Source organism: Pseudopipra pipra, chromosome 13 (genome assembly GCF_036250125.1).
Source record: "Pseudopipra pipra isolate bDixPip1 chromosome 13, bDixPip1.hap1, whole genome shotgun sequence".
Lineage (NCBI taxonomy): Eukaryota > Metazoa > Chordata > Aves > Passeriformes > Pipridae > Pseudopipra > Pseudopipra pipra.
Window position 1 is genome coordinate 15,883,417 of NC_087561.1, and position 20,513 is coordinate 15,903,929.

The 20,513-nt window shown below is 39.1% G+C and overlaps 1 long non-coding RNA gene across 4 annotated transcripts in view; it reads left to right on the plus strand.

The window, feature by feature from the left end:
- Positions 1-20,513, plus strand: part of LOC135421539 (uncharacterized) — a 137,092-nt gene that overhangs the window by 113,108 nt on the left and 3,471 nt on the right. Inside the window, exons 1-2 of one of the 4 annotated variants that reach the window (XR_010434063.1) lie at positions 1,728-17,034; positions 17,800-20,154. This is a non-coding gene — a long non-coding RNA (uncharacterized LOC135421539). Of the gene's footprint in view, positions 1-1,727; positions 20,155-20,513 lie in introns of those variants that run through there. The other 3 variants (XR_010434064.1, XR_010434062.1, XR_010434061.1) reach the window with 3 other exon arrangements.

Sequence of the window (20,513 nt, forward strand, 5' to 3'; positions counted from 1 at the left end):
TCATTAGCTTTGAAGCTATAGTGAATCTGCTAAATACATAAACAAGCATATTTAGTTACTTTGCATTATTCATGTAACTGGAAAAAGATTTGCTCTGGGCAGACAATTACTGTGTATTAACATCTTGCCTTAGGGCAGTTGAAATGGTTTTTAATGAGGTGTTACCAATCCTGAATATCTTTCACTTGCCACTTGACCCAACAATTTATTTTTTGCTGGGACATCTTGACATGAAATACTTCACTTTATTGAAGGGATTTTGTTAATCACATGCTATACTTAAACAGAATTTTTATTGGCTTAAAATGTATTTATTGAATTAATTTCTGTTATTTTTAAATAGTGACAACTAGTAGATTGAAATTAATCAGAATTGTCTGAGTATTCAGATCCAGAGCCTAAGAATCACATTGCTGAATTAGTATTCGGGTCATGAAAACAACTAATGAGGCTTCAGACCTATAAAAGTCCACTCAAACAAACATCTGCCAGTGTTTTAGAGAATATTCTGGCCCTGGCATCTGCTATGACCTGAAGGGCAGAGCAATATGAACTTAACTAAGACAGTATTTCAGATAACTTGAAATCTGGAGACCATAGCAATAAAGAGAAAATAAATGGCTCTTCCACCAGCATGAAGACACAAATATCTGCTGCTCAGTCACACAGCAGCAGGTGGAGTAGGAACAGGATTTCCAAAGTTATTTTCTTCCAATAATATGGCTCAGGTGCTTGCACTGTGCCAGCGGGACTGAGTCAGCTCTTCCCTGCTCTCACCTCCACTCTTTGCTCCATCACACAGAGCGACACTCACAGTAAAACCAGATTGGATCCTGAAGGATATAGAAACTTTTCTCAGGCTATTCTTACCTTAGACACAGTGCAGGCATCTTTAGATCCTTCCTTGCTGCCACACTGGTATTCCCATAGCACAGACACTTCCATGGCTCTGCCTGGATGCCATCAGCAACTGTGACAGTGCAGGGCTGCAGTAATTAGCAGCCTTTTTGTGGTCTTTTACAAGGCCACAATATGGCTGAGTTTGGCCCAGAATCACTTGTCAGGAAAGGGGAAACAGACATAACATAAATTAATTTATAAAGAAATTACAGCAATCAAGACTAAGAGGTTGACCACTGCTTCGTTTCTTGCTGGAGCATATGGTGCACAAATATAATTCATCTTAGTGACTGGGAGGGGATACAGGGAAAGAGGGAATCTCCTTGGCACATACACCAGTACAATGCCAGTTACTCTGCTGGAGTCTCTCTCTCCCTGTATATGTAATCTATGTTGAATTAATTTGTAGTTGGCTGCATTTCAAACACATCAAGTTCGTTTTCATGTATGTTGATGGGATTTTCTTTTGGATCAGTTTCTTATGATAATTAGGCCTCCATTTATGCTACATTGTAACGAGGTTTAGCAACTCTGCGTGTGCAAACCTGGTGGGAAATGGGCTGGATGTGCACAATTTCAACTTCTCCCATTGCATGGTTTCGATACACTACAGATTCTCCTGTTTCCCAACTCATGGACAGTCTTGTGCAGGCCAACCTTTTCTAATTTTTCAAATGAGAGGTTTTATTTGTTGAGGAATATAAAGCCCAGTGGATTAACTTGCATTTGAAAGGAATGAGGAGTGGTTTTAGCTGGGAGACTTATTGGTTCTTCAGGTCTTCAGTGATGAGGTTAAAAAGAGTAAATGGGATGGGTTTCTTATGCTTTCCAGTCAGGCCTCTGCTGGGAGGGGAAGTATCAGATATTTAAAGATTTCCTGCTCAAATATGGAACAGAGAGCAATACTGGCAAATCTTAAATATCTTTCTTTTTAGCAGAGCAGAGACATGAGGTTTTTTTAATTTAAAGGAACTTCCACATGATCTGCTGTGCTCATCTGTTCAGTACCTGAAAAACTTCTGATATTTAAAAGCATTAATCACTTCAATATTGGGTTACTTTATTTGGAGCCAAGGGATACTTCATGCACTTGAAAATCAAGACACCTATTTGTATGTCTAAACACAGAGTAGGACCCTTTTTTCAAGGGGCTGTTTTTTATAAACTTCTCTTTCAGTGCCCCTGTGGAAGGAGTATTGGCCAATAAACCACATTGGGGGAACGTCTGTAGCTTTAGGTGAACATATAAGAAAACAGAGGTGAATTCCTGTTAATTCTAAGGCAGCTAATGATAATTCCTTCTAAAAAGTCACTGTACAGCAATACAGAGAACTCCTCTTAATCCTCCCCTCCACCAAGTGGTCCTGGCTGTCCATGAGAACAGACAAGCTGTTTTCCCTTCACAACAAGGTGGAATTATTACTAAAAGAACTTTTTGGGGGGTGAGGAGTATTGGATATGCCTCAAGCTTTTTGATATGCCTGAGGCATAAATATAAGCTCAGTCCAAAAAGCTGAGGAAAAAAAATGGATATTTAAGCTTTTCCTATCAGAAGGATAGGACGATGCCGGGGTGAGCATGACCTCTGTGGGGCAGAGAGAATTCCTGTTTCTCCGTGCAAGGAGAGCCCTGGCAGTTCAACCACACTCAGGATATCAGCACATACACAGGATTTTGTTGGCACAAAGTCCTGCTTTGTCCCTGACCCAAGGGCAGCAGAGCAACGTGAGCATGGCCAGTACGAGCCCAACCTCGGTGGTAACCCTGGGCCCAGGCTCATGGGCCCTGGCTTTTAAACTCAGTGTTAAGTCATCTCAGCATTGCACTAAGGATGTTCAGCTGGGTTTTAGTCCCCCAGCTAAGCAGGGGCAGAGCCAGCCTGTTTCTGCCTGTGGAACACCTCCTGCTCACCCTCTCTGTAATGCAACAACCTCAGCTGAGTTTGGCACTTAAAAGCTTTTTCCTGCAGGAGCCCGAGGCAGTAGCTGTAATTGCCAGTTCATAAGTAGCTTCTTCAAAACAAAACCTTTTTTATTCTTTCTCCCACACAGTACAATTGTTAATGGTGCAGAAGCTAAGAGCAATTGCCCATTTTTGCCCTTACAACTACTTTTATTTTCCTTTATAACAGCAAAACCTTGTAAGCACAAGTCTCTCTCAAGCAACTATCTTCCATTTCCTTTTGAACACAAGAATCTTTATCTCTCTAAACATATTTGCATAGCAAAAATACTCCTATTGCTTACTGAAATACCTTAAAATGTTTAGTATTTTCCTACTATGCTGTGGTGGAAAAAGAAAATAAATCTAGGAGACATGGGTTAGACTGTTCCCATTTCTCAAAAGAAGTCTGCAATAAATATTCATCTTAACCTGAGGCATTGTTGTTAATATTCAAACTTGGGCTTTTCAGCTTCATATTTTAAAGAAGTGCTCTGGAAGTTTAAGAATGGACCCTCCTTCTAAACAAATCCACACAGAGATGTACTTTTATGTGTATAATTATCAGTAAGAGAATTATGAACTTCATGTTCCAAACCCTTTGTTCATTCAGCCATTTTGGTGTGAAGTTATTTATTGTGTTGGAACATGCATAAAACTCTTCTCATATAAGTGAAATAAACTGTGTAGTACCAGATACAGAATTTCTCAAGGTATTTGCAAGATGTTTTCCCAAGTGAGTCCTGAGGAAAAAAAAATTATATCAGCATTGCCTGTTACATAATCTGTAAGGGGGAAATTATGCCTCATACTCTGTTAAGGTTGCAATGATTATGAAACAGGAGGAGAACTGAACCTCAGCTTCCCCAATAAATAGAAAAAAATCCATGCACAAGAGATTTTTTTAATTTGAGATAAGGCTTGTCTGCTTTACCACAGTGAAAACTGTAGGGTACACAAAGAACAAGCACTGGATAAATAAGAATCATTGGCCTTTATTGGGACATTTTAGGAGGTTGGGTGGCCAGTGCAGTAGAAACATTAGCTGGCTGTGGGAACCCATCCAACTTCAGACTGTGGTCAAATGCAAAGATAACTGAAATCCCAGCATTTCCTCAATTTAACCTTTTAGGAAATCAGAGCCTCAATATATAATTGAATATATCATTCCTCGGGGAAACAAAAAAGCATCCTTGCCTATTACATTCAGTTCCTCAGCCCTGTGGTTCTTGCAGTGTTTTAACTAAATCAATGTGAAATGGAGAGAGTTTTGCAGTATTTAGTTGAATGAAGTAATTTTTAGAGCATGCAAAAAAAAAAAAATCACTCACAAAGGGGTAAGACATTCATAATGTGAACTTTCTCAACAGAACTTGCTGCACAGTCACACGTGGTCAAGAATCTAGAGAAGAGAAATGTGTAAAACAATTTGCAATCATGTATTGCACCAAGATCCAAAGAAAAAAAAATCAGAGCAAGTGGGCATGCATATGTGAGCCTTATCATAAATAAAGCATGTATTTACATCATTTTAGTGTGCTTAATTGTTTTGCTAAACTAACACACTAATGACTATTGTCTTTTTACAAAGAAAACACCAAGCACGAAGCAAGACTTCAAAGAAGAAACCGAAAATATTGCTCTTGGCTATGGGATTTCAAGGGACCTTAGAGCTGGGTGTGACGTTCTGTACAACTAAACCTCTTGAAAGTGTCTTATTCATTGCTTGTCTGCCATCTAATCCAATAATCTCTTAAAGCACCCAACAAAGCACCAATTCTTTGCTGTAAGCACACGTGTGTAGCTGAAGGATGCACGTTCTGTGCCCTGTTCGTGATCTACCCCATCCACTGCTGCTCTTACACATCACCCTCATTGTCTGTTTTAATGATGCAGCCCAAAAGGGACAGTGTTGTTCCATGCCTGCCTTTAGGAGCATCACTGCACAGATGAAGAGAAGATGTGATATGAACACAGGAGCCATGCAGTAGTCCAACATATTTTCCTCTAAATAACTGTAGCTACCGATGTGTCCTTGGTTTTCCCCACAAGGACAATGATCCCTGGCATGGCACCATAGCAGTGACAGGGATTGGTCTCAACTGACATGTTTTTTGCCAAATTTTTATAGGACTCTTGATTCTGCTCCTAAAAAAAAAACCAAAAACAAAAACAGCAACAACAAAAAACCCAAACGAACAAAAACGCGAACCCAAACAAAACTAACAACAACAAACCAAAACAAACAAACCAAGCCCACAAAACAAAAAAACCCAAACAAACAAAAACACACAGAGGCAAAAAACCTAAACCAAACCAAACAAACAAAAACCCAAAAAAAACCCCAAACACAAAAAAAAAAACAAACCCAAAACTGTTCCAGGATCCCTCACAAGGGGACACAAGGATAAGGATCTGAGGAAAAGCCAGAGCAGTGCTCACAGTTACCTGTTCTCCCCCTACACCCACCCAGGGAAGAAGAGAGAAGCCCAGCTGCCTCAGGACATAAGGGGGACCTGCAGTGTCAACTAAAATCATAGAATTATATTGATGTTTAAGTCAGAAAAGACCCCCAAGATCATCTGGTCTAACAGCTCCCCCATGTTCACCACTAAACCATGTCCCCAGATGCCACATTCACACCTTTTTTGAGCCATTCCAGCAGATGGGATCAGGCTGTGACCCACCACCACCCGTTTAAGAGTCTGCTTGCTTTATTCTTTCAACAATAATTTGATGCATATTTGAACAACATTCCTAAAAGTACATGCGAGTGGTCCATGATGGCAAGTTTTCTAACTGCCAGTTCTAATTTAAAACCCCCCTAATAAAAGACCAGGGCAAAAAGCTTTTTTCAATAATTGTAAACTTCATTGCAGGTGGGACTGTACCTATAGAGCTGATTAATTGCAGAATCTGCTCTGTAGACATTACTAAGGAAAAGAAGATGAGATCAATATATATAGTATGTACTACATATATAAAACTCCTTGCAATAGAGTATATTGCAGGCTACTGAAAACTGATTAAAAACAGTTTGCCTATATTTACTTTGGCTGCCTTGTAAAGAGATTTTAATTTCATAATCACATATAGTTTACCATTTTTTTCCCCCAGCTGCAGTGGATGAAAACACAAAGGAACAGAATTAAAGTTTGGACAAATTTAAATGCAGCATGCCTTACATTTTCAGTGTTTCTCTTGGCAACCTAAATATTATCTTAACTTGTGGTGTGATTATATATTGGCTCACATAGGGGAACTGCAGAACTCTGCCTGCTGAGCATCATTAAGCACTTTGGTGCTCGGTGGGAGTTTGTTCATTAGGAAGAGTGTGTTATGAATTTTACTGTGTGTGCATCTTTGTCTTTGAGAGAGAGGGAGGGAGAGCGAGGCAATGAGAGGAAAATATAAGATAAATCATTAAAACATACAAAATAACTAAATATAAATGCTTCTATTTAAAAGAAACAGCAGAGTATTGCAGAGAAGAAAATAATCATCCACACAAGGGCTGTGAAAGAAGTCTCCTGAAACCTGTTGCTTCTCCTGTTTGGAAACCTGGATTATTTCTTCAGATTTTTATCTGGTTGGCAGAGATCCACCAGTCTGCCATATTCTGCCTTTTGGTTTATCATTTCCTTTTAGGTATTAGTGCTGTTTTTTTTTTTTTTAATCTTGGGACATATAAAAGTAAAATTGTTTAATATAATTTATTTTAATAAGTTACCCATACTTAGAAATTAATTCTACTAGCAAGAAAGAGAAAACAAACTGTAAAGACATAAAATCACATGACTTTTTACCAATTTTATAAACTGAAATTAAAATTTTTCGCAGCTGAGAATAACCTATAGAAGATTATTCCTTAAATCATTTTACATGTCAGTGACTAGGTATCAAAGAATATGTGCTCAGGGAGTGAGATGCTGGAGTTTGTGAAAAAGTTTGTGTATTTTTTTAAGGTCTGCAAAATGCATTTGATTTTTCACCGGAGCATCAAAAAAATGAATCACTGGCCTACTTTTGTATTCACATGGGCCTTGTTCTAATGCTTTGTGATTCTGTTGGTTTCTCCTGTAGCTGTTTATTTATATCCACATGGATGTGGAGGAAAATCAGACTCACTGTTTTGCAAATGGCTTTTCAATGCCAGTGCAGTGTTATACCCACTTGGCATTGTGAAATTCAGGGAAATTATTAGGATTTTCAAACAGAGTTATTTTAGCATATATGACTTTATATATAACATTTTTACCTTTCTATGTCCATTAAAAACAAAGAAACAGTTATTGAAAGAGGAGAGAAATGTGGAAAATGGATAATAACTGTTCCTTTAAATTATGTCTCCAAATATTTTTCCTCTATGAAAGTAGCAAGAGCTTAAGCAACTCCTGCTGTCTTGTTGTTCGACATCCACTACTGCCCATCTGCCTATTGATTGGTAGGAAACTCCAAATGGGAATTTCATCTCATTAATCATGTCACATCACAGGGATTAGGACAAAAAAAATCCTTTATGCTTCACAGCAGCCATCTAATGCCCAGTAAGACAAGTGAACGAATATGATATGGATAGAATATCTTCCCACTAATTAAAGGTCATCTGCTAAAAACTGAGTCAGGCTGGCTCAGAACGTGCCTGGTCTCAGCCTGCACACACTCCAGCTCTGCAAAATGAAAGGGACAGTAAATATGTATTTATAATTCAAATGCAAACGTGGCTCGAGAATAAAACCCATCCATTACAGAGCACTGCAGTGACAATACTTGCTGTAGTGGTTCTCCCCGAGTAGCTCCTTGCAAAGCCCAATTCCATGGATTGTCCCCTGCTCCCCCCTCCCACCATCATTAATATCCCTCCACGTGGCGTTTCCCCACCGACACGCTCTGTAATCCTCTTACACCGCCACCAAAATTGTTGCCCTTCTACTCATAACCCACATAATCTGCATTATAAGGTGCTGGGATTTTTCTAAGCCTGTTTGGTACTGTAACAAGCAAGAAAAAGCAATTAAAATTGCTGAGATGTGCCTGAGCAGGTGAGGTGAGGCTTCCTTCCAGTCAGGGCACTATGGCAGATGAGAGGGACAGACACAGCCTTGGAAGGAAGCCAACTTATTAATGGAATTTGACCATGCAAAACTTGTTGAAATCCCTCTAGAACATCAAATGCCACATTATAATATCTTTACTGAGGTCCCTGCCATTCCCAGGAAATCTTTAATTCCCTTTTAAGAGTGTGATTTATTTTTTTCAGTCATGCTTTCCAAAGCAAGATTTGTGGGGTGTATTTTGGTTTGTGTTTTGCTTTGTCTCTCACCCATTAAAAGCAGGTAGGTGGGATCTGCTTTTTTTTTGTTGGAAAGAAACCTTCAGGAAGTTGAGGCTTACTTTGACAGAACTAAACAATTAATTATTTTTTTGCTTTTGAGTTAATAAAAAATTCTAAAGCCATAGATATCCTTGAAAACATTGCCTATGATATTGTATCTAAAATCTTACAGATCATTTTAGTCATGCTAATGACTTGAAATGAAGGTTAGATGATAACACAGATATATTTTAATTAAGAGACTCGTTAATGTGATAAGGTAACATAAGTAGTCTCTTTCAAAAACCAGCAGAACAATGCTGCACACTGCCAGTGTAAAGACTGATAAGAGGTGGATCTTTTTATCATTTAGTATTTCCATATTGAAAGTTTATGGGCCTGCAATTATTTCACACCATTTTTTCTAATATTCCAACAAATGATTCAATCTCTGAAAGCGTTTTCCAGGAGAGAAATTGCTCATCAATGTTTACAACCATTAGTTTTAGAACATAAACAGAAAGATTTGAGTTTTTCCATTGACCTCCATGCTTAGAGAAAGTTCATGCTGAAGCCTAATGAGAAATAAAAACATCTGCATTTTTGATATTTCAAAATCTCTAGGTAGGAGACATAGGAATAAAACAAATATTTGACTAGTAGCTGTATTCCTCTGCTGAGTAGACTTAAATATGCTTCACTTCCTTTTTTTTTTCCCCACCCCTCAGACTTGCCTCTTGTCCTGGTCTTTAACAAATCCTCTCACCAGACCGGGTTTTCTTTCAGCTGAGCATTGCAAGCCCTCACCTGATACCAGGTCTCCTATATTTTAATCAAACAAGCTCCACCCTCTCCTCTTTCTCTGACTGCAGCTCAGTTTACCCCTTGAATTTCTGCTCCCCCTTTCCATTCACAGTTGTTCTTTATTTAATCCTGGTTCTCCTCCCATTCAGGCCACATTTACCAGATTACTTAATCAAGGGTTTGGTGACCCTTCCTGTTATTCTGCTTTTCACCCCTCTGCATTTGTAGCAGATCAGGTGCCCTCTCTATTCAGAATCCATGGCCATTAGTAACAGGGTCAGTGATTCCAAAGGAGATCCAGGCTCCCTGTGCATTGCTCCTAAAGCTGCACCCACACTAGCCTGGAGCAGCTATAGGAGCAGGATTACACAGGGGATTGGTCATAAATGTCAGCTTTTCAGAGGTTTTCTGAGGATGAATACGGATGTGCAGGGAAAACAATAATTAAAAAAAAACATATAATTTATTTTTTAAGCTCTTTAGATCTACATACAGGTGTACAGCTTCATGTTAAATGTCCACAGTGGCTCAGAACGAGCTGATATGTCAGTCCAGCATAACAGAGAATTATTTAGGCTGTTTCCAGTACATTATTAGAACATCCTGGTAGGGCTGGGTGATGTGATTGGAGAACACAGATGTGACAGGGACCATCCCCTGTCGCTCACCTGCTGGTGTGGGCACTCTTTCTTCTCCTCACAGCTGAGCCCAACAGGTTCCTAACACAGAAGGTCTTTGCAATGTTCTGTGTGATTCAGGCACATATCCTTGCAGGCTTTGAATTTTGATCTTATAGAGCTGTCAATATTATTTACTTCTTGTGTAGTGACAGGCAATCACCTCAAACCTGACAAATATTGAGTAATCTACTCAACCTTTTGCCATCCAGAGGGGAGCTGACAAATCTCTCCTCTTGGCTATCTTGTTTGTAACAACTTTTGCAAGCAAAGAACAGCACTTTTCCTTCAGGCAGCAGAAATCTTCAGCCCAAACTTCCTATGACATTCAGCAAGCAAGTCACCCGTGTGCAGGAGCCCTTACAGTTGCAAGTGCCATAATTCCCATTTTTCTCCTCAAACAATTATTTTACTTTCGTCCTACAGTGAGAGAACAGCCATAAAATAGGCTTCACGCTTGAACATTAGAATTTGATCCAGCATTCAGCAAAAGAGATTTGAATGAATTGTGAGGCATTTCTGTTACCTGGTGCCAAAACCACCGGCTTTGATGTTAAGATAAAAACATCCTGAATCTGCCCAGCAGGATAAGGAAAACAAATTTCATGTGTTGCTTACACTCTCATTTACTCCTTGCCAAAAAGACAGTGTGTTAGAAGCTATTAAACTATTTACCTTTCTAACTTAGGGACTGCACTTGGTGTTTATAACCTTTATATCCTGTTCCTGGTTACAGGGATGCTATGGTTCATTTTTGTATATTCATTTTTCCATGTTCACTCTGTTTTCATAAAGGAAAAAAAAAACTTGTGGGTTCAAGCATTTGTTTTTCCTGATTCCTCTTAAATGTGTGCATTTGTCTGTGATCAGACTTCTACTACCTAATGTGCATTTGCTAGTTTTCTTCACATTAACACATAATTTTGCTTCTATTTTAAATAAGAACAGTCCTCTCCTATTTAAATTATACGAGAATCCAAAGAAGAGAGCTGCTTGTGAGGCAGGAACAACCTCTGTGGTTCGTAGCACATATTGATTTGTAGTGTTCCATGGTAAGCAAAAGTTTAACAACCATAATTTTATGAAAATGACAATTGAACAGCACATCTGGTGAGAATTCATTTATGCTTTTTACATTTTTAACAACCTGGCTATTTTTACTCTTCTCACCCTCTCAAAGGGAGTACAATGTAATGAAGCATGGAGCTGGAACTAGGCCACACCTCAGCTGGAAAATGTCAAATTCTATTATGCCATCCTCAAAAGCATAAAACATAGTTGCACAGTTTTAAAGGTATAAATGAGGGAGGGAACAACATAAAACATTTATCTGAATTCATGCAATGTATTTATAGTACAGAATGGTAGAGTTATTATTTATGTAATGCAGAAATATACCAAATATTTAAAAGTTGAAATCTATGATACGTAGATTATCTATTCTGAGAAATCCCTTTGAGCACTGAACTTTCTTGCATTTAATTTTTTCTGGTTGCCAGCTAACAAACTAACCTCCTTAATGTCAGAAACTATTAGTTCCTTTGTCCCCTAAACCCCTCATTTCATATATTAAATTAGTTTAATTGTCTTGAGTTTAAGGACATACTTGTTTAGTATAATATCCAGGAGCCCACATTTCATTTTTGTTAATATTAAATTGTACCTTTCATGCACTGTTTCCTACATTTCATTGGTTAAATTATACATGGGGAAGAAGTTCTGTCTCTTTGGCAGCAGCAATACCACAGTTCATAACTATTCAAATAAATAAATAGCATTTACTAAGCACTTACGAGGAGGAAAGAAGATGGTTAAACTCACTTGCTCACACTCACTCTTCCTGTTTTCTTCAATATTCCTGGTGAAAGCAGTGCCAACTGTTTCCTCAAATTTGGCTCAGATAACCTTGGATGGGATGGGGCAAGAAGACAATAAATATATATATATATATACATTTAAACTATTTGAACTTTTCATTTTCTTTGCTTAGAAGCCCATGTAGTTTTCCACTACATTTTAGAGAAAGATCTTGGTCCAAATAATGTTGATTGATGCTATTTAACTTCATTTTGTATCGTATGTTACCAGCTTATATCCACACAATGGTCTTGTGCAGTAGATGGTTCAGTGTTGGACATTTGAAATCTTTGTCTACCATTCTGTTCTGATTTAATCTCCTTGGCTTTAAATAGTCTGTCTGAAGTCACTGCAGAAAGGATCAAGAGGGGAGCACTCAGCTCATATTGAAGGAGGTTAACAATCTATTCTTCTTGAGTTATTCTTAAGAGGATTTAACCTATTCTTAAAATTTTAAGAAGCTGTTATTAGGCTGAAGGATGGCAAGGAGTAGTTTAAGATTAAAAGTTGAAGCCAAACAGTTAAGAATATTATTATTCATCATGCACAATATCAGCAATAATTTCTTTTCCTTCCTGACCACTTCAAGCACACAAGCACATATCCACTTCAGTCTGGGCAACACAGCCCTGCGTGACAATCACTGTGGAAACCAGGGACTGAATCAAAGTAGCTTTAAAAAAGTACTGAGGAATTTGAAGGAAAAAAAAAGAAAAATGGAAGTCAGGGCACGACAAATCTGACAGGGGGTGCTGCTCCCTGGTGCTGAGCAGGCTCCTGGCATCAGTGACTGTGTCTCAGGACACAGGAGAGCAAAGGGCAGCCCTGCACAGTGCTCTGAGCAGCCAGCAAAGGGTTAATGTTTAGTGTCTTTGCTCAGCCCTGGGTAGACATGCTCCCGCTAATTTTCAGCTCTCCTCTCTAACACTTAGCTTAGAACTCAGCAGAACTGGGTTTTTTAGTGTTTGAGTAGACATTTGGCAACTTGTGAAGTGTCAGATGAGCACTGGTGAATTTGAGAACGAGGGTGAGCGCTTGTGTCAGAGAAGGAAAAAATCTTCACAGCAGAAAGCACTCTCTAACCTGAGACTGGAGGTACCTGAAATAAAATAACTTCAAACTAGTCTGTTCCAATTACATTAAAAGCCAAATCCTGCACTCCTGACACTTTGCAAACTTTACAACTATTGAAATCTGGCTTCAAGAGTCTGGCTGCACACTTGAGACTTAATCAATATAAACTGGATGTGGTAAAGGTTTAAATCGTGGCCTAAATATAATTTACCTGAGAGAATATGGCTGAAAAGTCCAATTTGAAGGGCCAGCAAGGGAGAGGGGCCAGTTGGTAGGTTCAGCAGAGCAGGAATTCCTCCTCTGGAGAGGAGCCCCAGCCTGTAGGGTGGCCTGTCCTGCACCAAGGCTTTGAAAGGCAGATGCAGTGAGGGATTCCTGGGTAAAGAGCCCCTGCTGTGGGGTGTTACACTGCAGAGAAATGCACAGGTGCAAGTGCTCAGCTTTCCTGCTTTTTTTAACACCAGTGGGACATAGTCCCTTCCCTATAGATTCTCATCTACATGATAAAACACTTGGTAAATCTAAAACATTATTCACTGGACTATTGTTAGGGAATTTCAGATTTATCACTGCTTCTACTAATTCAATTTAATCTATTAATTTACCTCCTATTAATTTATCAAAGCTTTCTGGGTTGGGTGGGTTCTTTTCCCCCCTCATCTGCGAAGTGTTCGGTGCTGACAGTGACGGAAACCTCACAGGAAGCATTGACAAGGTTTGAAAAATAATTCTGGAGCCCTTGTGTTGCTAAGGAAGCTTCATCAGTAGAACCAACAATTTGAGATTGTTTTCTCAGCAGTGCATGAGATAAATGAGAACTATTTCCAGATTCAGTAATTTTGAAATCTGAAGAAACGATCTTATCAGTCTGCTGGCCACCCTGAATGGAATGAATCAGGAAAGATTAATAGGCAACAGGGATACCTGTTTTCCTTCAAAGGAAAAAAAACCCTGCAAAAGTATTTTATGCAGCTGTTTTTACCTCCACCATTTTGCATTAAGCATAAAATCTCTATGTTTTATGTAACCAGCTTTTCATTATACACTGCTAGGACAAACAAATTGGTTTATGAGATGAAAAAAAAAAGGTGAAATTTATTTAATCAGAATAGAAGACCCTGTATGAGGTCAGATATGGTAGAATATTTAATGTATGCTTGGGTATCTTCCAAACTTTTCCCAGAGGATAAAGGAATCTCTAAGGAAATCTTCGTTTACACAGTTTTAACCTAAGATGCAGCTGTTCTATGAGTAGAAGGAAATCTTCTTTTTCACCAGCTGCAAAATTTGACTGTTTCTAGATTCACCATTCTCAAATATATGACAAAAATATTTAGGACTGAAAATACAAATATTTTGAACACAAAAGTCTATGTCTGAATACAAACATCAACCTCTGTTTGTTGAGTCTCTTCCCTATCTGTGGTAAGCCCTGATTATATTTATTAAACATGAAGTATTCCACTTCCTTAGGAGCAGGACTGGGTCCATGGAGCAGTAGTGGCAGGTGATATTTTCCTGTAGCTGCAGCATTCCTGAACCATCCGAGGGGAATACATGACACATATCTGTGTAGCTCAATTTAATGTGCCTGGTTAGACAAGCACAAATGTTCATGTGCAATGCATTTGCAGCGTGTAGATATTTGTGTCGTAGTATCTTACACAGTACATATTTGAAAGGTAATTGGAGTGTATGAAATCTTTTAAACTGATCATCAGAATGAGTAGAATACTTTTTAAATGGAACAAAAATCTGCTTGTTTTTTAAATTCAGAAGTTTAACTAAGCTACACAAAAGTGTATTTTGGTAATGATAGTTACTGAGTAATTAAAACGGTTTCTCAATTAAGAATCCATGATTTTTATTAGAATTATAATCTTTAATTTTAACTTCAAATCTTGTTTGTACAACATTATCAGTCATAATCCCATTGTAACAATAATTCATGTGGTGTGCTATTCAGCACTTACCAATTTTCAGAGAACATTTGACTGAGTCACAAATAAAACCTCTCCAGGTTGAAAGTGTTCCATTTGTACCCTGTGAATCTGATCTGGAGATTTTTGGTGATTTCCTTTGCCAATAAAAATAGATCATGTTTATTTTTGGACTCTCAACACTACATTTCTAATTCTCAGACAGTTCTACGAATCACTGATTATATTTTTAAGTCTGAGCTCTAAGAACACACAGACACTGGGCAGCTCCTCAGCTGGTGTAAGTCAGCAGAACTCTGCCCTCTGCTCAGCTGGCCTTGTGCAAGAGCTCTCTTATGCTTTAGGCAATTCTCTTTTTCAATGCTTTGATTTCCCTTTGCTATTTCTCACCTCTCTGGAGTAATTTCAGACTATCAGTCCATGAAGGCCTGAGTTATTTTGGGGGCCAGCTTATTTGTTACTCACATTTTTTTCCCCCCATGGGACAATATGATGTAGGCTCCAAGCATCGGGTTGCTTTTATATAAAAGAATTAACCTGATCAAAGTGCTCCAAATATGCTCTGTGCAAACAAACTCCTATAAATCTCAAAGCAGGACATAATCTGTGCCCTCCTTTAGCTTTTTTCTATTCCTGGTTTGTAGGTGTGTTTTTCTCATCCTCATTTCTGTCATGTGGCACCTATTTCCATAAGTAAACACGTGTATTTCATTCCATATAAATGATCTTGGTGTATGAATTCTTACATATAAACTAGTCCACAAAAACCTAAATGGGAAGGTTCTGATAATTAATATGACAGTAGATGGCTGTTTCCTCCCTTTGATTGCAAAAGAAATGGCCAATTCTTGGCCAACAAATCTCCTTCCCACATAGGAGTTATCTGTGTGAGTGTGTGAGCACGTTTGTGTGTGTGTGTGTGTGTGTATTTTGGAGTCAGTCACGTTCTTCAGGCACTGAAAGCACATCCTGTTATGATGAGGAAACAGCAACTTGGTTGTGTCTTGAAGCAACAATACATAATTTTGGAAAAGTTTCAGTGACAGTCACCAAGATATTATCAGGCAGCGCTTCCCTAAAGGCACACACACAGCCCGGCCACAGGATTGGAAGGTTTTGAGAAGTCCACAGTCCATGGAGAAATTTGCCCACTCTATTACATTCTCACAGGAATTTGCCTTTTCTTCTGCAATCCCAGACTGGTTTGGGTTGGAAGAGACCTTAAAGCCCATCCAGTCCCACCCCCTGCCACGGGCAGGGACACCTTCCACTAGCCCAGGTCGCTCCAAGCCCCGTCCAACCTGGCCTTGGACACTTCCAGGGATGGGGCAGCCACAGCTTCTGTGGGCAACCTGTGCCAGGGCCTTACCAATAGCAAGCTTAACTTTAAGTGAGGTTTAAGTACTCTTGCCTAAAGGCTGGAGTACACCTTCCTTTTATGATATACCCCTTTGGTTTAGGGGTACATCTTGGGGTACAGATACATTTCTAACCATGCTCTCTTATTTCTCTTCCCAGTCCTACCTCCGTTCTTTTCATTAGCTTGCTTGGGGGGTGGTGTGTTGCCAGGTTCCATTTTTGTCAGGTATTGTTATATAAAGAAAAACTAATGTAAGGTAAAAAGTAGATGCCTTTAAAAAGGTAACAATAAATCATTCAAAGTCTGTCAGTTTGCTGCACAGGCTGCCTGAAGAATAGATTTAATGGATCTACATACAACAGAGATTTTCTATATTGCTGAAGTTTTCTTATCTGGCAGAGCTTTGCATCATTTGGAACCAGCTCTATATCGTGGGTAGACTCTACTGATTTCTGTCAAGGAGTACTTTGGTTGTGGGGGAGTCCATGTATATCTTCTCTATAAGTGTTTCTTGATATATATTTTGAGACACAAAGCCTAAGAATACAGCACAGAATGTGACAATGCAGAATATAGAAAGAAGCTGTTGGTTACCATTTGTATTTTTAGACTCCTCATTTCAGGAGAATGCCAAAAGCAAAACTTCAGCAGTCAGATCCAACTATATTATTCCTCATGACATATAAAATAGTGAGACACTTTCACAAACTAGATTAAGAATCATAGTTTATATTGCTGCATGAAATTGCTAAAATCGCATAGAAATCTGTATTGTGGATCATAAGTTAATGTAAAAACTCCAAGCTATTTTTTTTTCACTTTGTCTGTTTAAGCTACTGGGCAAGTTGTTGCATGAATAAATTTATTTTCTTCCTCTGAAACTGTATAATATTAAATGCTGTGTTGTTGGCATAAAATATAAGTTGATCAGACAGACAAAGATTATTATTCTGACAACTGTATACACAAGGGTATCGTTGTACATTGAATTTCAGTGTGTAATATGGTATAAATCTTCATGAGAGATTCAACTTTTATTGGCTGCACAGAAGGTGCTTTTCCTTATTAAATACGGGAGATGGTCCCAGGGGATTTTTTTAGAATATCTTTATCCATTTTTTTTTTCAGCTACTCTCTGGGCCCTGGAAGGCTGACAGATACAGTGGGGTAAGCAATTCCCTTTGGAATGCTTGGCTGTAGATACAGTCGTGCTTTAGCATTGAGCATCTGTGATGTTTTGCCTCAGCAGAACCCAGCAGATCCCACCTTTCCCATTCCATAAGTAGATGTGTGTGTGCTCTGCCTGGAGCCTGCAGGACACCAAAAGGCACCTTAATTCAGTGAAATATTACCAATTACTGAAATAACTATGGATCTGCACTTCCAGCTGACTGTTGCCAGTCCCTCATTACAGCTGCTGAGTGTTTTTGGGGCATGGGGACCCTGACAGACCCTCTCACTTCTGGGCATTGCACAAAATGAAGGCACAAGGGCCTAAGAGCCCAACTTCTTGAATTTAAACTACTTGGATTATTTTCCTGGCCAATGCAGGTTTGTCATCTCATCTGTGCCTAGAATTCCATAAGGATGTCTGTGAGGATGTCATAAGCCAAAGGCTGTATCTGTGTGTTTAATCACCCTAGACAGCCTAATCTTGATTTATTTAGCTGTTCCTTATGCAGATTATTCAGTACAACCTCAAAAGCTTAGAATTAAAAGTACATTTTTCTAATGTTAAATGATACTTGATTTGCAGCCCTTAATTTGTCCTTGTAGATTAATATAATGTTTCACTATCAAGAAAGACACCACTGCAGAGTTAAAAAAAAAATCTGACAATTTCCATTGTCTATTTCTAGTTTATTCTCTGGCAATGAAATCACCAAATACATTATTCCCATGGCTTTGACTTCACTTCCATTTCACACACAGCCACTGATGTAGGTGGAGAAGTCTTTGGGCAGGAGGTGAGAACAGGTGACCTCCTGAGACCTCATCAGTGTGAATTATTCTATCAATGAGTAAAATCTAGAGTAAGTAATTTCCTTCAGTGAGAGAAAAACCATATATGCACAATTATAAACCTGTTTAAATTGCTTTTTAACAGGCAAGCAAATGCCACCACAGATTTTCTGCAGAGATGAAACTTGTGAGTTTTCATCTGAGCCTCCCTCTCTATGGAAGCAGCTCTCCAGCACAGCAAGCAGGACACTGAGCATTTCTGTGCTCCATTTAATCCCACAGCCACTTGGCCAGGAGCACCAGGCTGGTGGCCAAGCAGTGTTTGTGGTTCAGTGCCGCTGGGAAAACCTGGAATGAGTTTGTGGTGTCCTTTCCCTACTCCCCCTCTCACCAAAAGAACATCAGGCTGATTTTTTTCTTTCTTTTCCTACCTGGTGAAACGTGCTGACGTTATTTGTGAAATGAATAAGTGATACAGGATAGCTGTAGGTTTTATGTAAGAGGCTGAACATCTGCAGACAAAATAAAAAATTTTATTTGTCTCCCTCTGGCCTTGTATAGTTCAAACAGACAACTGGGCCAGGATTTTAATATTTCCAAATATATGGCAAAAAAGGCACTTACCCTAAATCACACGACGTGTGAGCAGGAGCACAGACAGATCAACTCATGCCTGACTGAGCAAACAAATCAAGAGCATTGGGCTGGAGAAGAGAGCTGAGAGCAGAGGCCTGAAGAACATGGTGAAGAAGGAGCAAGAGGAAGAAAGTTCTGGGAGTTGTGTCGGTGCTGGGGGAAGAGGCAGCTGTGAGACCCCCCAGTGCACTCCCTGGTCTTTGGCTGGGCTGGAACAGCTCAAACCAGCAGAGCTGGACAGAAACACTCGAATTTTCCTGGAGTCACTTTGTGCACAAAAACATGGGTTGGTGATTTTGCTCAGCCTGAAGGTGGAAGATGATTTTGGGGGGGCAGAGCACGAACGGAGGGGAATCGCTCGGCTTTTCTGCCCTGTTCCCACAGCCACAACCCAGAGAATTCCCTCACAGCAATGCCAAAGGTTTGGGCTGAGGATCTGCACTGTTACAGAGCCAACTGTAATCGAAATTTCAGGGCAGGTTTTGGTGAGAAAGACCCTGACCCCCTCAGCTCTAAGAAGGAAGAAAAGCAGGCTTAAAAGCAAAGGATCCCCTATGGTGCTTCCAAATGTCCAACGGCAGTTTATCACTGGATTAGAATTTCTAAGAAATAAGTAGCAGATCGTGCAGACTTCAGGTTTAGTGCCCTCCTAGATGAGAAATCAGTTTCAGGAGTGAAAAGAATATTTTACAAAAACTTCAAACAATGGCATCACCAAAGAACAAGTACCAATGGATTTGTATATCCAGGAAAATGACTCCAGAAGGAAGACTTTCTAAAATTACTCCTAGCTCTGTGTAATTCAGGGAGATATATGCATATGCCCATGAATTGTTTAACTGTAGAAATGTCTTTTATTCCTGTATAGCAGATGCACAAAGGGAATGGGAATGTTTTATAACTCAGGCTTTTAAATAATAAATAAATGCTGACATTCTCACTTGAGACATCTTGATTTTTGCGTACTGTGTAATACTGAAGTATACAAATATTTCTTTAGAGAGAATTATTTTTCCCCTTTTAAAAAGAGTATAAAACCTCAAGAATATGATAAAACATCACAGTTGGCTTCTAAATGCTTTGCATCTTAATATGGTTGAAGTTAAGGCAGTAAGTAATTTCTGAGTTTTTCCCTTGAGCTGCGTAGTTCTTTTCATATGTAATTATTCTCTGAGTGCATTAGATAATGCTATGGTTCCCACAGCTGTATACACATCTATAAATCATTAATGAGGCAGTTAACTGAAACAAAACTATAAAAGATTTGCATTACCCGGCAGAACCCAGCCTTAATTGACTTCCAGTTATTTACAATTAATTTTTCCATTTGGAATAATGATTTCAAGCAACTTAGGGTTTTTTATGACTGAGGAACGAGATGCTGACTATTCATCAAAAGTTTTTACAGAGGGACCCTGTCAGTGGACAGTAATGAGCTGGAGGTAATCTGATTTTTACACGCACATCCACACCCCCACACTGGTAGAGGAGACAGGGTGGGAGGGGGCACGTGCTGTAAAATGTAGTAAAATGCAGACAGGAGCCAGCACAAACTCTTTTTTTTCCTTTTTATCACATACCTAAGTTTAACAACAATTAATTTCCTTTCTTTATAGCATCCAGCTGAAAGGCAACATGATGCACAGAGCTGGCTACAGTTCTACATAGAATAAACTGCATGAATGAAGAGTGAGTAAATATTTATTTCTGTCTTACAAGACTGTAAGATAGACACGGGGAAATAAACAAGGCAAAGGCTGTCGAGTAAATATTATTCCATTATGCTATTTAAAAATTACTTTTATAGAGATCTAGAGCACAAAGTAAATCCTCATTAAGTTGTCATTGTTTGAGTAAGGCCCAGGATCGGGGCTGTGTGTCAGAACCCTGGACAAGCACAAGGAAAAGATCTGCTCTCTGTGCCATGTAAGCATAACTCTCATTGACATTAATGGGCTGGGGATGTGTTCATCAGGAAGGGATGTCACGTTCGAATTCCTAATAAAACTTAAGTCAAAAATCACCCGGGCCCATTTGCAGCAGCTGAT